This window comes from Oncorhynchus nerka, linkage group LG7, assembly GCF_034236695.1.
Source record: "Oncorhynchus nerka isolate Pitt River linkage group LG7, Oner_Uvic_2.0, whole genome shotgun sequence".
NCBI lineage: Eukaryota > Metazoa > Chordata > Actinopteri > Salmoniformes > Salmonidae > Oncorhynchus > Oncorhynchus nerka.
Window position 1 is genome coordinate 11,839,538 of NC_088402.1, and position 17,886 is coordinate 11,857,423.

Sequence of the window (17,886 nt, forward strand, 5' to 3'; positions counted from 1 at the left end):
ACCTTTATTTAACCAGGTAGGCTAGTTGAGAACACCTTTATTTAACCAGGTAGGCTAGTTGAGAACACCTTTATTTAACCAGGTAGGCTAGTTGAGAACACCTTTATTTAACCAGGTAGGCTAGTTGAGAACACCTTTATTTAACCAGGTAGGCTAGTTGAGAACACCTTTATTTAACCAGGTAGGCTAGTTGAGAACACCTTTATTTAACCAGGTAGGCTAGTTGAGAACACCTTTATTTAACCAGGTAGGCTAGTTGAGAACACCTTTATTTAACCAGGTAGGCTAGTTGAGAACACCTTTATTTAACCAGGTAGGCTAGTTGAGAACACCTTTATTTAACCAGGTAGGCTAGTTGAGAACAAGTTCTCATTTGCAACTGTGACCTGGCCAAGATAAAGCATAGCAGTGTGAACAGACAACACAGAGTTACACATGGAGTAAACAATTAACAAGTCAATAACACAATAGAGAAAATAAAGTCTATATAAAGTTTGTGCAAAAGGCATGAGGAGGTAGGCAATAAATAGGCCATAGGAGCAAATAATTACAATTTAGCAGATTAACACGGGTGATAAAAGAGCAGATGATGATTTGCAAGTAGAGATACTGGTGTGCAAAAGAGCAGAAAAGTAAATCAAATAAAAACAGTATGGGGATGAGGTAGGTAGATTGGGTGGGCTATTTACAGATGGACTATGTACAGCTGCAGCGATCAGATAGCTGATGTTTAAAATTGATGAGGGAAATTAAGGTCACAAAGGGATGCGTCTTTGTGATGCAGATTAGAGACGCTCTATTTCTATCCACGATTTAAAAGAGAAAAAAGTTTCGTTCCGTTCAATAAAGTACCATGTGACTGAGTAGCAGACAGACGACTAAAGCAGAACCAAAACCACAGCCTAGTTCTATTCTGGTCCTTCCCCTCTTCCCTTAACCCCTTTCAATGTGCATACATCTGAGAGGAGTGCAAACAATATGGAGGACTGGTGGGGGAGGATCAACACACACACATTTATAGATGGTAGGGACATGAATGGAACGCGACTCAATCAACCCCGGCACCATAATACTGTAATGTACCCAGCAGCCACACGGGGTCGCTCTAGTCAACACCAACTCCCATTAGAACAACCACAGCCCAAGTGAATTATCCTCGGCTTTTCCAGTCAACACTAATGTGCATTTGCTGTCTCAGCACTCTATAAAACTATAAAGCACTTCTATGGAGTTAAAACAATTAGCCAACTGTCTAGCAGGGTATAGTAGCTACTATGGTCTTCTTGGTCGGTGCATTTCACTTGACAGACAAGCTCATTTATCCCATTTGATTAATATTTACAGGTTGGTTACAAGCTTTGGGTATGACGTAAACAGACACAAAAAAAACTTCCCTGACTAAAACAGAATGTTATGAAGCCAGATGTCCCATCGCCCAAACGATCTACCATACAGTTGAGTGCATCAGTGTAGCGACAATGGAGCGCGCCAGTGTGTCATGACTTTTACACTGACACAAAAGCAAGACAGCCTATCCCAACTCTGTACCTGACAAATAATTTATTTCTCAACATAAAAACTATTCTGAAAGGAGCCCTGTTTTGAGTCCTAAACATAGCAACACACCCAGAAACTGCATTACAATAGTCACGGCGAGGGAAGTTGACATGAAACCTGGGCTCTCGGCCTTGTCAGTTTAGCAGGAAGTAAAATTGAAAGCGCCCCTCATTATGTCCGAAAATCGTCGGAGAAAACAATACTTCTATATTAACTTCAGAAAAACGCGATAAATAAACACTGATCGCTTACCGTTAAACGGCCAATTGTAGAATCTGTCAAATTAGTCTTGTTTCTACTTTTCGGAATCTTTCAGCAGCAACAAAAATGAAAGATTTACTGTAAACAGAGGGACTAAGGAGATCACAAGGAGAGGTCCCAAATTTGTGAACTTCTGATTGGACAAGGCTTCGACATTCCAGGCGCCGATTGGTTCCTCTCAATCGCAACCTGTGTCATCAGCGAGGACATGGCCATTTGGAAGTACTCTACGTAAACTCCACCAGTCTAGTCGTAAACATCTGTCCGCAGTTTGCGTAGCAGGGGTGGAGATATTAACGCACATTCCAGAGTATGCTCTCAGCGGGTTAGAACCAGGGGAGAATGACTGTCCCCTCCCATTGATCATTTTGAGTTGAAGGACGACCGCAGTACTGCCGGCATTGTTTTTCGAAAACAGCATCGATCCCCCATTATAGTGGAATGGGGAAATGGCGATCTTCGTAGTCAATATTCGTGGATATAAATATTTTTTCGAATACAGTTATTGGTACCAATAATTGCTTTTATTTCACCAGATGTGTGTCGTTGAACCGATTACTTTAAAGTCACACACAGACAAAGTTATAAGTATACTTTAGTTGCTAATGGAAGCCTGCAGTACCTCGGGTGGCCTTCAACTTGAGATACTCCATGAGAGGAGGCAGCACTGAGCAGTCCTGCAACGTCACTTCCTAGAGTAGCTCAAAATGTGCGTACAATGTTTCCAAAACTCCTCCATGTAGCAAGATTGCGACACGCTGAAAAGACACTTCCTGCTCATTTTAACAAGCTGAACATTCTCATAGGAAACAATGGGGTGACGTCATCGATGGCTTCTTCCATGCATTTCACGGTCTTTGGTTATAACACATCCCAGGAATGACTGGCATTTTGAGAGTGAATAGAAGCGTATTATGCAGAATAGGAGGTTATAAAGGTTTGTAACTACCGTGTCACCGTCATGTGTAGTATGCCATCTGTGAAATGTTCGAGTGTGATGAAAATTGTAAGTAGACTAGTACAATGGAAGATCACTAGATATTGCACTTATAAAATATGAAAACTTTGAAATCAATAAATGTCGTCACATTGTACTCGTCGTCAGATAATCAACCCCCCTCCAACCCAACTAAAAAAAAAACATTTTGACACTGAGCAAATTTCAGGGCTGCCTTTAGTATATAAACATTCAATAGAACAATAGAAAAGGGGCGTGTCTTTTTTTTTTGCTGACTTTTGTCATTTGAATAACATTTTTCAGCAGCTTGGTGGTAGTTGAACTAAATTCAAATATGTTTTACCTGTGTAGTGGTGTAGCTAACTACTGGAACTACACACTTCTTGGGTGAAGTAGGCACAAATGTACTTTTTTTCAGGCATCAGACCTGTTTAAATCTCACCTGAAACACCTTTTGTCTAATTCTCCATTTTTGTTGTGTTTATGTAACGGATGTGAAACGGATGTGAAACGGCTAGCTTAGTTAGCGGTGGCGCTAAATAGCGGTTCAATCGGTGACGTCACTTGCTCTGAGACCTTGAAGTAGTGGTTCCCCTTGCTCTGCAAGGGCCGCGGCTTTTGTGGAGCGATGGGTAACGATGCTTCGAGGGGTGACTGTTGTTGATGTGTGCAGAGGGGCCCGGGTATGGGCGAGGGGACGGTCTAAAGTTATACTGTTACATGTAGTCTGCTAAATTACACATTCTGTTAACATCTGACACTGTGATCTGTTGCAATTGTAGTCTATGATATTTCATATTTAGTTATGATAATTTTTCACTAAGTAGTTTGAATGTAGTGAACTACTTTTTCTAAGTGACTTTAACTAAGCTTAAGGTTAGCTTTAGTGTATCTTCATTTCTTGTAGTGTGAAATAATTGGTAGCTAGGTAAACCATATTTCCAGAGTAGCTTCCCCAACACTGGCCAATGTTCAAACGAACTGAAGTGCCGTGAGTAGTTGATTTTTCTCTAACCTACTTAGTTATTGTGCTCGCCCATACTAGCTACTTGTATTGCTTTTTAGGGGCATTTCCATCTCTGTGTGCTAGCTAGCTAGCTAGTTAGCTTCGGGTCTATTCCGTTACCTCAGAAGTTAGCTAGCTAAGTTAGCCAAACATAGCTACCATAGCTAGTTAGCTTGTTGACCAGTGGTGTCGTGCCAGGCCCTGCTTGACTGCCACACCAGCCCATTGATCCATCATTACCACTCCCTCGCTTGGAGTTATGCTGTGATCACAAATCTCAGTAGTGCTGTAAACTACCTGTCCTTGCTTAACCGAGTCCACCAATGCCAAGACTGACAGTCCACGCTTGACTGTGCCAGTCGGATAGCTTCATGTAGACGGCCGGTTCGAGCCCGGATCTTGATACTTATTTAGGCGGGATTCTTGACCCTGAAGCACGACGGGTCGGAGCCAAGGTTAGTATAACTTTCTCTCGAAGCATCCGAAGCTGATACGGAGGCAATCGAAGCATACACCGTGACACATCGAAACAGAAAGCTATTTTTTGTTTCATTTTTCATGGAACAGACTTCTCTTATGTGAAAATCCATTCTCTGCACACTGATTCAGTGGAGTACATGAATGTCGTGCCACCCATGTCAACAAGTGTGAAAAACAGCTCCCAGCCTCAGATGAGCACACACTTTGCGTTCTTTGCTTGGGAGTTGAACATGCTCAAGCGGCTGCACAGGCTAGCAGCTCTTTGCACTCACTGTCAGAAATTCAAAGCAAGAGAATTGAAATGTCAACTTGCACACATTGGGAGCGGAGCCTCCGGATTCTCATCCGTCTGCCACACAGATCAACGATCTTTCCTAATGCTCCAGGTCTATTGACAGGTCTCACTCCCCTCTTGATCCGCCGGTCCAATAAACGTCATCGCTCATCCTCGCCTGGGCACAAATCTCGACAGACTGAGATGCGCAAAGAGATTAAGTCACTGGACAGTCGTATGGCAACCACTGAGTCTGCCCTAGAGATCATCCTGGCCAGGCTTCCCCCGACACAGCTCTAGAATTGTTCAGTCCAGCCTGCCAGCCTTGCAACGATGTAGGGCATCTGATCGCTTGCTACGCAGAACACATGACAGCACTGCTTCAGCTGCTAGGCTTAGCCATTCAGCAGCCATACTATCAGAAGGAGCTGCAGGAACGCCTCTCCACAAATTGCTGAGAACACGACAAAACTGTCTACAGTTACAGACCTGCTCATCCAATGCCTTCGGGGCAATGCTCAGATGGTTGGGAAATCATTGGCAACACTTTGTGTTGTACGGCGCCACCTGTGGTTAGAGCAGTCCAATCTCCCAGAGAGGAGGAAAATACTGGTCAGCAGAGTGGAGGAAAATACTGGTCAGCAGAGAGGAGGAAAATACTGGTCAGCAGAGAGGAGGAAAATACTGGTCAGCAGAGAGGAAAATACTGGTCAGCAGAGAGGAGGAAAATACTGGTCAGCAGAGAGGAAAATACTGGTCAGCAGAGAGGAGGAAAATACTGGTCAGCAGAGGAGGAAAATACTGGTCAGCAGAGAGGAGGAAAATACTGGTCAGCAGAGGAGGAAAATACTGGTCAGCAGAGAGGAGGAAAATACTGGTCAGCAGAGAGGAGGAAAATACTGGTCAGCAGAGGAGGAAAATACTGGTCAGCAGAGAGGAAAATACTGGTCAGCAGAGAGGAAAATACTGGTCAGCAGAGAGGAAAATACTGGTCAGCAGAGTGGAGGAAAATACTGGTCAGCAGAGAGGAAAATACTGGTCAGCAGAGAGGAAAATACTGGTCAGCAGAGAGGAAAATACTGGTCAGCAGAGAGGAAAATACTGGTCAGCAGAGGAGGAAATACTGGTCAGCAGAGGAGGAAAATACTGGTCAGCAGAGAGGAAAATACTGGTCAGCAGAGAGGAAAATACTGGTCAGCAGAGAGGAAAATACTGGTCAGCAGAGTGGAGGAAAATACTGGTCAGCAGAGAGGAAAATACTGGTCAGCAGAGAGGAAAATACTGGTCAGCAGAGAGGAAAATACTGGTCAGCAGAGGAGGAAATACTGGTCAGCAGAGGAAGAAAATACTGGTCAGCAGAGAGGAAAATACTGGTCAGCAGAGAGGAGGAAAATACTGGTCAGCAGAGAGGAGGGAAATACTGGTCAGCAGAGAGGAGGGAAATACTGGTCAGCAGAGAGGAAAATACTGGTCAGCAGAGAGGAGGGAAATACTGGTCAGCAGAGAGGAGGAAAATACTGGTCAGCAGAGAGGAAAATACTGGTCAGCAGAGGAGGAAATACTGGTCAGCAGAGGAAGAAAATACTGGTCAGCAGAGAGGAAAATACTGGTCAGCAGAGAGGAAAATACTGGTCAGCAGAGAGGAGGGAAATACTGGTCAGCAGAGAGGAGGGAAATACTGGTCAGCAGAGAGGAAAATACTGGTCAGCAGAGAGGAGGGAAATACTGGTCAGCAGAGAGGAGGAAAATACTGGTCAGCAGAGAGGAAAATACTGGTCAGCAGAGAGGAGGAAAATACTGGTCAGCAGAGGAGGAAAATACTGGTCAGCAGAGAGGAAAATACTGGTCAGCAGAGAGGAAAATACTGGTCAGCAGAGTGGAAAATACTGGTCAGCAGAGTGGAGGGAAATACTGGTCAGCAGAGAGGAGGGAAATACTGGTCAGCAGAGAGGAGGGAAATACTGGTCAGCAGAGAGGAGGACAATACTGGTCAGCAGAGGAGGAAAATACTGGTCAGCAGAGAGGAGGAAAATACTGGTCAGCAGAGAGGAGGAAAATACTGGTCAGCAGAGAGGAAAATACTGGTCAGCAGAGAGGAGGAAAATACTGGTCAGCAGAGAGGAAAATACTGGTCAGCAGAGAGGAGGAAAATACTGGTCAGCAGAGGAGGAAAATACTGGTCAGCAGAGAGGAGGAAAATACTGGTCAGCAGAGAGGAAAATACTGGTCAGCAGAGAGGAAAATACTGGTCAGCAGAGGAGGAAAATACTGGTCAGCAGAGGAGGAAAATACTGGTCAGCAGAGTGGAGGAAAATACTGGTCAGCAGAGGAGGAAAATACTGGTCAGCAGAGAGGAAAATACTGGTCAGCAGAGAGGAGGAAAATACTGGTCAGCAGAGGAGGAAAATACTGGTCAGCAGAGAGGAGGAAAATACTGGTCAGCAGAGGAGGAAAATACTGGTCAGCAGAGAGGAAAATACTGGTCAGCAGAGAGGAAAATACTGGTCAGCAGAGAGGAAAATACTGGTCAGCAGAGAGGAGGAAAATACTGGTCAGCAGAGGAGGAAAATACTGGTCAGCAGAGTGGAGGAAAATACTGGTCAGCAGAGGAGGAAAATACTGGTCAGCAGAGAGGAAAATACTGGTCAGCAGAGAGGAAAATACTGGTCAGCAGAGAGGAGGAAAATACTGGTCAGCAGAGGAGGAAAATACTCCTCCTTGCTTTTCAATAACTGCTAGAAATGTACACGTTTTGCTCTTGTAGGAAGCAAACACTCCCCCATTGCTGACTAGAAATGATCTATAACTGGGATTTAACTCACTAACTAGCAAAGAATATGAACAAATGCGCACACTTGGCTAAATGCAGCTCTCGCTTTGATCTCAAAACAAGCACATCTACTGACGGCAGCTGGCGCTATAAACAGACAGAGTGGTTTAAGCAACCGACTGTAGTCAAAAACGGCATTGCTGCTCGGTCTCTGGTACTTTTTTATATCCGATTTCTGTTTTCGGTGTTTATAAAATATTTTTCTTTCTACTGTCGAAATAAACATGTCTCCGAGCCCTATATCATACACTGACAAACTGAAATCATATGTGTGTTCATTGTACAATCAATTAGTGAGGGAGAGCTTCAAATATCGCATCCATTTCTATAGTGTCTGTCCACTGTAGCCTGCTATATATGAATTGCTGCATATCTTTGGTTACGTTCCCGTGGGTCAAACAAAAAACACCCTAATGATTGGTTGACAATAGAGCCTTGCACAATGCAGGCGATGGCTGCAAGATGAAGTTGGTGAAGATCAACTGAAGAAACTTGCAGTCGACTGAAGTCAAAACTTAATGATCTTTGATCATCAGATTTTTGTCAAGTTCATGCAGTTGACATGTAGGCACACGTCAGACAATTTTTATCCCCATAATGCAACACACTTTGACGATGGTCACCGACTTGACAAAAAGGGACCCGCTCGAACGCGCCCACAGTCTAGTTCAAAGTGAATGGCACAGATCCATATATGGCAATGACCAATTTGCATATAGTATAGGCCTTCTGAGTGAGGGGGTGCCAAGATTCTCCCACAATGCAGGCGATGGCTGCTGGATGAAGCTGGCGAAGAGCAACAGCGGTCAAAACTTCATGACCTTTTGATCATTTTTGTAAAGTTCATGCAGTCGACATGTAGGCACAAGTCGGACAAAAATGTTTTGGCCCATAATGCAACACATTTTGAAAGGCGGTGACCATCTGACAAAGTGATCCGCTCAAACGCGCCCATTGCAATAGAATCCATGCACTCTGCCTAAAACAAAATATCTTGCACAGTTAGTTTTGCATACTAAGTCTGGCATAGTTAGTTTTGTTTCGGTATGTTGCATTGAAAGTGGCTCATATTTACGTCCACTGCCCAGATTGTTTTAAATCAAATCAAATCAACTTTTATTTGTCACATACACATGGTTAGCAGATGTTAATGCGAGTGTAGCGAAATGCTTGTGCTTCTAGTTCCGACAATGCAGTGATAACCAACAAGTAATCTAACTAACAATTCTAAAACTACTGTCTTATACACAGTGTAAGGGGATAAAGAATATGTACATAAGGATATATGAATGAGTGATGGTACAGAGCAGCATACAGTAGATGGTATCGAGTACAGTATATACATATGAGATGAGTATGTAGACAAAGTAAACAAAGTGGCATAGTTAAAGTGGCTAGTGATACATGTATTACATAAGGATGCAGTCGATGATGTAGAGTACAGTATATACGTATGCATATGAGATGAATAATGTAGGGTAAGTAACATTATATAAGGTAGCATTGTTTAAAGTGGCTAGTGATATATTTACATCATTTCCCATCAATTCCCATTATTAAAGTGGCTGGAGTTGGGTCAGTGTCAATGACAGTGTGTTGGCAGCAGCCACTCAATGTTAGTGGTGGCTGTTTAACAGTCTGATGGCCTTGAGATAGAAGCTGTTTTTCAGTCTCTCGGTCCCAGCTTTGATGCACCTGTACTGACCTCGCCTTCTGGATGATAGCGGGGTGAACAGGCAGTGGTTCGGGTGGTTGATGTCCTTGATGATCTTTATGGCCTTCCTGTAACATCGGGTGGTGTAGGTGTCCTGGAGGGCAGGTAGTTTGCCCCGGTGATGCGTTGTGCAGACCTCACTACCCTCTGGAGAGCCTTACGGTTGAGGGCGGAGCAGTTGCCGTACCAGGCGGTGATACAGCCCGCCAGGATGCTCTCGATTGTGCATCTGTAGAAGTTTGTGAGTGCTTTTGGTGACAAGCCGAATTTCTTCAGCCTCCTGAGGTTGAAGAGGCGCTGCTGCGCCTTCTTCACGACGCTGTCAGTGTGAGTGGACCAATTCAGTTTGTCTGTGATGTGTATGCCGAGGAACTTAAAACTTGCTACCCTCTCCACTACTGTTCCATCGATGTGGATAGGGGGTGTTCCCTCTGCTGTTTCCTGAAGTCCACAATCATCTCCTTAGTTTTGTTGACGTTGAGTGTGAGGTTATTTTCCTGACACCACACTCCGAGGGCCCTCACCTCCTCCCTGTAGGCCGTCTCGTCGTTGTTGGTAATCAAGCCTACCACTGTTGTGTCGTCCGCAAACTTGATGATTGTGTTGGAGGCGTGCGTGGCCACGCAGTCGTGGGTGAACAGGGAGTACAGGGGCGGCCCGTCAGGAAGTCCAGTACCCAGTTGCACAGGGCGGGGTCGAGACCCAGGGTCTCGAGCTTGATGACGAGCTTGGAGGGTACTATGGTGTTGAATGCCGAGCTGTAGTCGATGAACAGCATTCTCACATAGGTATTCCTCTTGTCCAGGTGGGTTAGGGCAGTGTGCAGTGTGGTTGAGATTGCATCGTCTGGAGTGGGTCTAGGGTGGAGGTGATATGGTCCTTGACTAGTCTCTCAAAGCACTTCATGATGAAGGAAGTGAGTGCTACGGGGCGGTAGTCGTTTAGCTCAGTTACCTTAGCTTTCTTGGGAACAGGAACAATGGTGGCCCTCTTGAAGCATGTGGGAACAGCAGACTGGTATAGGGATTGATTGAATATGTCCGTAAACACACCGGCCAGCTGGTCTGCGCATGCTCTGAGGGCGCGGCTGGGGATGCCGTCTGGGCCTGCAGCCTTGCGAGGGTTAACACGTTTAAATGTCTTACTCACCTCGGCTGCAGTGAAGGAGAGACCGCATGTTTTCGTTGCAGGCCGTGTCAGTGGCACTGTATTGTCCTCAAAGCGGGCAAAAAAGTTATTTAGTCTGCCTGGGAGCAAGACATCCTGGTCCGTGACTGGGCTGGGTTTCTTCTTGTAGTCCGTGACTGTTTTATTGGGCTGCAGGGAGGCTTGAAAGAGATTTTAGGTGAGGGACCCGCCTAAACCTTCACCATTTTCTAGTGACCCTTCAGGTGAACTGAACAATGTCTCTAGTCATAATCTAAAACTCTGACCCATTAAGGAGTGGTTCTGGTTGCAACCGACTAAAAGTACCCAAATCTTGACTCCTGACCCTCAGACTGGGAAACACTGGTGTAGATTTGTTTTTTCACCAACATGAGACAAACACTGCAGTGGAATATACTGACTGACCGACAGACAGGCTAAGAGAGAGAGAGATAGGCTGAGAGGCAGAGGCTGAGAGGCAGAGGCTGAGAGAGAGAGAGAGAGAGACAGGCCGTAGGCAGACATGGCTCTCAAGAGAAGACAGTGTGACATCACAGCAGCAAGATTTGTGACCTGTTGCCACGAGAAAAGGGCAACCAGTGAAGAACAAACACCATTGTAAATACAACCCATATTTATGCTTATTTATTTTATATTGTGTCCTTTAACCATTTGTACATTGTTAAAACACTGTATATATATATAATATGACATTTGTAATGTCTTTATTGTTTTGAAACTTCTGTATGTGTAATGTTTACTGTTAATATTTATTGTTTATTTCACTTTATATATTATCTACCTCACTTGCTTTGGCAATGCTAACACATGTTTCCCATGCCAATAAAACCCTTGAAATGAATTGAATTGAGAGAGAGAGAGAGACAGGCTGAGAGAGATAGAGATAGGCTGAGAGAGATAGGCTGAGAGAGAGAGACAGGTTGAGAGAGAGAGAGGGAGAGAGCTGAGAGAGAGAGACAGGTTGAGAGAGATAGAGACAGGCTGAGAGAGTGTGTGTCTGTGTGTTTCTCTGTGTTTGTGTGTGTCTCAGTGTATAGGCCTAGTGTTAACCCAGCTCAGCGTATAGGCCTAGTGTTAACCCAGCTCAGCGTATAGGCCTAGTGTTAACCCAGCTCAGCGTATAGGCCTAGTGTTAACCCAGCTCAGCGTATAGGCCTAGTGTTAACCCAGCTCAGCGTATAGGCCTAGTGTTAACCCAGCTCAGCGTATAGGCCTAGTGTTAACCCAGCTCAGCGTATAGGCCTAGTGTTAACCCAGCTCAGTGTATAGGCCTAGTGTTAACCCAGCTCAGCGTATAGGCCTAGTGTTAACCCAGCTCAGCGTATAGGCCTAGTGTTAACCCAGCTCAGCGTATAGGCCTAGTGTTAACCCAGCTCAGCGTATAGGCCTAGTGTTAACCCAGCTCAGCGTATAGGCCTAGTGTTAACCCAGCTCAGCGTATAGGCCTAGTGTTAACCCAGCTCAGCGTATAGGCCTAGTGTTAACCCAGCTCAGCGTATAGGCCTAGTGTTAACCCAGCTCAGCGTATAGGCCTAGTGTTAACCCAGCTCAGCGTATAGGCCGTGTTAACCCAGCTCAGCGTATAGGCCTAGTGTTAACCCAGCTCAGCGTATAGGCCTAGTGTTAACCCAGCTCAGCGTATAGGCCTAGTGTTAACCCAGCTCAGCGTATAGGCCTAGTGTTAACCCAGCTCAGCGTATAGGCCTAGTGTTAACCCAGCTCAGCGTATAGGCCTAGTGTTAACCCAGCTCAGCGTATAGGCCTAGTGTTAACCCAGCTCAGCGTATAGGCCTAGTGTTAACCCAGCTCAGCGTATAGGCCTAGTGTTAACCCAGCTCAGCGTATAGGCCTAGTGTTAACCCAGCTCAGCGTATAGGCCTAGTGTTAACCCAGCTCAGCGTATAGGCCTAGTGTTAACCCAGCTCAGCGTATAGGCCTAGTGTTAACCCAGCTCAGTGTATAGGCCTAGTGTTAACCCAGCTCAGTGTATAGGCCTAGTGTTAACCCAGCTCAGTGTATAGGCCTAGTGTTAACCCAGCTCAGTGTATAGGCCTAGTGTTCACCCAGCTCAGTGTATAGGCCTAGTGTTAACCCCGCTCAGTGTATAGGCCTAGTGTTAACCCAGCTCAGTGTATAGGCCTAGTGTTAACCCAGCTCAGTGTATAGGCCTAGTGTTAACCCAGCTCAGTGTATAGGCCTAGTGTTAACCCAGCTCAGTGTATAGGCCTAGTGTTAACCCAGCTCAGTGTATAGGCCTAGTGTTAACCCAGCTCAGTGTATAGGCCTAGTGTTAACCCAGCTCAGTGTATAAAAGCTGTGTGAGTTTTCCACTTTGTGCCATAGGACGCTTTGCCCTGGAGAGCTATGGGCCAGTCAAAACCCAGCGTCCTGGAGCCCCTCTAGAACGCTGAACCAATAGCGGAGCACCTCACCCTCTGTTCCACCAACCTCAAAGCCAACCCACTGGAGGTGCCACGTGGCAACCAGGTGATGGACGCGCCCCAGAGTTCAGAGCGCCGCCCAGTTCTGCAGAACCCTCCACTCAGCAGTCCACTCAACCCTGAACTCAGCAGGTCAGCATACAGAAAGTACACCTGGCAGAAACGGAGACAAAAAGTCTGAATTTGTGCAATAAGGGCATTTTTCAAGGGTCACAACCCATGTGTGTTTGTATACATCACTGCTGAAGACACACTTTAGTTTACATCATTAAATTGCAGCAAAACGATGAAAAGGAGACAAGTGTTCCATTAGTGTTCCGTCTATGTTCCATTAGAGTATATAATGTATCTCTCTCTTTACACTTACATCTACAGTAGTTACAGTGGGGCAAAAAGTATTTAGTCAGCCACCAGTTGTGCAAGTTCTCCCACTTAAAAAGATGAGAGAGGCCTGTAATTTTCATCATAGATACACTTCAACTATGACAGACAAAATGAGAAGAAAAAAATCCAGAAAATCACATTGTAGGATTTTTAATGAATTGATTTGCAAATTATGGTGGAAAATAAGTATTTGGTCAAAAACAAAAGTTTATCTCAATACTTTGTTAAATACCCTTTGTTGGCAATGACAGAGGTCAAACGTTTTCTGTAAGTCTTCACAAGGTTTTCACACACTGTTGCTGGTATTTTGGCCCATTCCTCCATGCAGATCTCCTCTAGAGCAGTGATGTTTTGGGGCTGTTGCAACACAGACTTTCAACTCCCTCCAAAGATTTTCTATGGGGTTGAGATCTGGAGACTGGCTAGGCCACTCCAGGACCTTGAAGTGGTTCTTATGAAGCCCCTCCGTTGCCCGGGCGGTGTTTTTTGGGATCATTGTCATGCTGAAAGTCCCAGCCACGTTTCCTCTTCAATGCCCTTGCTGATGGAAGGAGGTTTTCACTCAAAATCTCACGAAACATGGCCCCATTAATTCTTTCCTTTACACGGATCAGTCGTCCTGGTCCCTTTGCAGAAAAACAGCCCCAAAGCATGATGTTTCCACCCCATGCTTCACAGTAGGTATGGTGTTCTTTGGATGCAACTCAGCATTCTTTGTCCTCCAAACACGACGAGTTGAGTTTTTACCAAAAAGTTCTGACGGTAGGCTTTGTTACTTTGGTCCCAGCTCTCTGCAGGTGATTCACTAGGTCCCCCCGTGTGGTTCTGGGATTTTTGCTTACCGTTCTTGTGATCATTTTGACCCCACGGGGTGAGATATTGCTTGGAGCCCCAGATCGAGGGAGATTATCAGTGGTCTTGTAGGTCTTCCATTTCCTAATAATTGCTCCCACAGTTGATTTCTTCAAACCAAGCTGCTTACCTATTGCAGATTCAGTCTTCCCAGCCTGGTGCAGGTCTACAATTTTGTTTCTGGTGTCCTTTGACAGCTCTTTGGTCTTGGCCATAGTGTAGTTTGGAATGTGACTGTTTGAGGTTGTGGACAGGTGTATTTTATACTGATAACAAGTTCAAACAGGTGCCATTAATACTGGTAACGATTGGAGAACAGAGAAGCCTCTTAAAGAAGAAGTTACAGGTCTGTGAGAGCCAGAAATCTTGCTTGTTTGTAGGTGACCAAATACTTATTTTCCACCATAATTTGCAAATAAATTCATTAAAAATCCTACAATGTGATTTTCTGGATTTTTCTTCTAATTTTGTCTGTCATAGTTGAAGTGTACCTATGATGAAAATTACAGGTCTCTCTCGTCTTTTTAAGTGGGAGAACTTGCACAATTGGTGGCTGACTAAATACTTTTTTGCCCCACGGTATATATACACCTATCTATAGAATATATATATATATATACACCTATCTACAGTATCTATATCTATCTACAGTATCTATATTTACCTACCTATCTAAAGAATATATCTATATACCTATCTACAGTATCTACATTATCTATATATATCTATGTATCTACAGAATTTATATCTATATACCTATCTACAGAATATCTATCTATCTACCTATCTAAAGAATATATATCTAAATACCTATCTAACTTTCTGTACAGCACTTTGAGATATCAGCACTTCGAGATATCAGCTGATGTAAGAAGGGCTATATAAATCAATTTGATTTGATCTACAGTATCTATACATATCTATCTACAGTGTATATATCTATCTACCTATCTACAGTATCTATAGCTATCTACCAATCTACAGTATCTACATCTATCTACCTATCTACAGTATATATATTTATCTACAGTATGTATATACATCTATATATCTACCTATCTACAGGATCTATATCTATCTACCTATCTACAGTATCTATATCTATCTACCTATCTACAGTATCTATATCTATCTACCTCTCTTCAGATCGATTTGGGAGGAAGAAAGAAGGAAAGTGTGTGTTTTACTCCCTCCAGTGGTTGCAGTTTGTAACTACAGCAGTGGTGTGATTAACTGTTGCTATGGCAGCCAGGGTCAGCTCTCAGTCCTGTTGTCATGGAAACGAGAGTGAGCAGGCCTGTCTGTGAGTATTGTGCATGTTACATGTGTATATCTGTTATGTATGAGAGTGATTTACTGTATGTGTTACCGTGTGGATGTGTGAGTGACGTGTGTGTTACCGTGTGATGTCCCAGAGTTTCCATGATGTCCTTGAGCGTCTGGGACCCGTTACCCAGAATTGTCGGAACCCTCCGGAAACATTGTTACCATGGTTACGGTAACCACCGCTGGCCCTGTCACCATGGTGACCACTGGGGTCAAGTCTGTGGATGAGGAACCCTGTATTACTCTCATCAGAGAAAGAGCGAGAGAGAGAGAGAGAGAGAGAGAGAGAGAGAGAGAGAGAGAGAGAGAGAGAGAGACAGAGAGAGAGAGCGAGAGAGAGAGAGAGAGAGAGAGAGAGAGAGAGAGAGAGAGCGAGAGAGAGAGATATACTGCTTAAATGGTTTGGGGAGGGAGCATGTCAGTGATGTTATGATATTGTATAATGATGGTAGTGATATATTTGGTTCACATATACATTGAGTGTACAAAATATTAGGAACACCTGCTCTTTCCGTGACATAGGCTATCATCCCTTGTTGATGTTCATTGTTAAATCCACTTCAATCAGATGAAGAGGAGGAGACGGGTTAAAGATGAAGGGGAGGAGACAGGTTAAAGAAGGATTTTAAAGCCTTTAGACAATTGAGACATGGATTGTGTATGTGTGTCATTCAGAGGGTGAATGGGCCTTTGGACAAACTCTGTGTGTGTGTGTGCGTGTGCGTGTGTGTGTGTGTGTGTGTCCTCACAGTCCACGCCGTTACATGAGGTGTTGTTTAATCTTTTTCTTAAAGGTACTTTTGCTGTTCGCTTGAGTAATTGGAGATGGAAGTTCCACGCGATCATGGCTCTGTATAATACTGTGCGTTGCCGTGAATTCATTTTGGACTTGGGGACTGTGAAGAGACCCCTGATGACATGTCTTGTGGGGTATGTATGGGTGTCTGCAGAGACCCCTGATGACATGTCTTGTTGGGTATGTATGGGTGTCGGAAGAGGCCCCTGGTGACATGTCTTGTGGGGTATGTATGGGTGTCTGAAGAGACCCCTGATGACATGTCTTGTTGGGTATGTATGGGTGTCGGAAGAGGCCCCTGGTGACATGTCTTGTGGAGTATGTATGGGTGTCTGAAGAGACCCCTGGTGACATGTCTTGTGGGGTATGTATGGGTGTATGAAGAGACCCCTGGTGACATGTCTTGTGGTGTATGTATGGGTGTCTGAAGAGACCCCTGGTGACATGTCTTGTGAGGTATGTATGTGTGTCTGAAGAGACCCCTGGTGACATGTCTTGTGGGGTATGTATGGGTGTCTGAAGAGACCCCTGGTGACCTATCTTGTGGGGTATGTATGGGTGTCTGAAGAGACCCCTGGTGACATGTCTTGTGGGGTATGTATGGGTGTCTGAAGAGACCCCTGGTGACATGTCTTGTGGTGTATGTATGGGTGTCTGAAGAGACCCCTGGTGACCTATCTTGTGGGGTATGCATGTGTGTCTGAGCTGAATGTTATTTGATTATGCACACAATCTGGAATTTTAATCACGGTAATATTTCTAATAAAAACGAGAAGAGAAGCAGTTAATCTCTCTTCAACCCTCAACCAGGAAAGACTGATATGCATGTTGTAGATGACAGGCAAGGTGTGCTGAGACAGCTCCACCTTTGTTAGGTCTTTCTTTGTTGCACTTTACCATATTACTGGACAGTAATCAAGATGAGACAAGACCAGAGTCTGAACAACTAGTACAGTAGATTTTTGTTTCAAAAACACAGAGCATCTTTTTATAACAGACAGACCCCTCCCTATCTTCACAACAACTTAGTCAATATGACTTGACCATGATAATTGACTATATAATGTTATACCTGGGAGTTTAGCTTCCTGAACATGTTGAATGGTCACACCCTTTATACACAACTACAGTGGAGGTTTAGGTCTTAGAGAATGTTTTCAACCAATCACAACGCTTTTAGTTGTCGATGTATTTAAGACCAGTCTATTATTAATCACCCATTCTGATACTGACTGTAACTCCTTGTTTAGACTATCAGGTGATGTAAAGTCATAGTAAGTGAGTTTATTTAATAACAATGTATGATCAGTAACATCAAAGGCTGCACTGAAATGTAACAATATGCTCACTTTGAGGCAAACAACACTGAAGTATGTATGTGATCACGCCTTCCGATAAACGATGTGAGCGAGACCTTTTAAACAGGTTAACATTTACAAGGCCGCGGGGCCAGACGGATTACCAGGACGTGTACTCCCGAGCTCGGACCAACTGGCAAGTGTCTTCACTGACATTTTCAACCTCTCCCTGACCGAGTCTGTAATACCTACATGTTTCAAGCAGACAACCATAGTTCCTGTACCCAAGGGAGTGAAGGTAACCTGCCTAAATGACTACCGACCCGTAGCTGTAATCACGTCTGCAGCCAGGAAGTGCTTAGAAAGGCTGGTCATGGCTCACATCAACGCCATCATCCCAGAAACCCTAGACCCACTCCAATTCACATCCCGCCCCAACAGATCCACAGTATCTCTATCGAACTCCACACTGCCCTTTCCCACCTGGACAAAAGGAACACCTATGTGAGAATGCTGTTAATTGACTACAGCTCAGCGTTCAA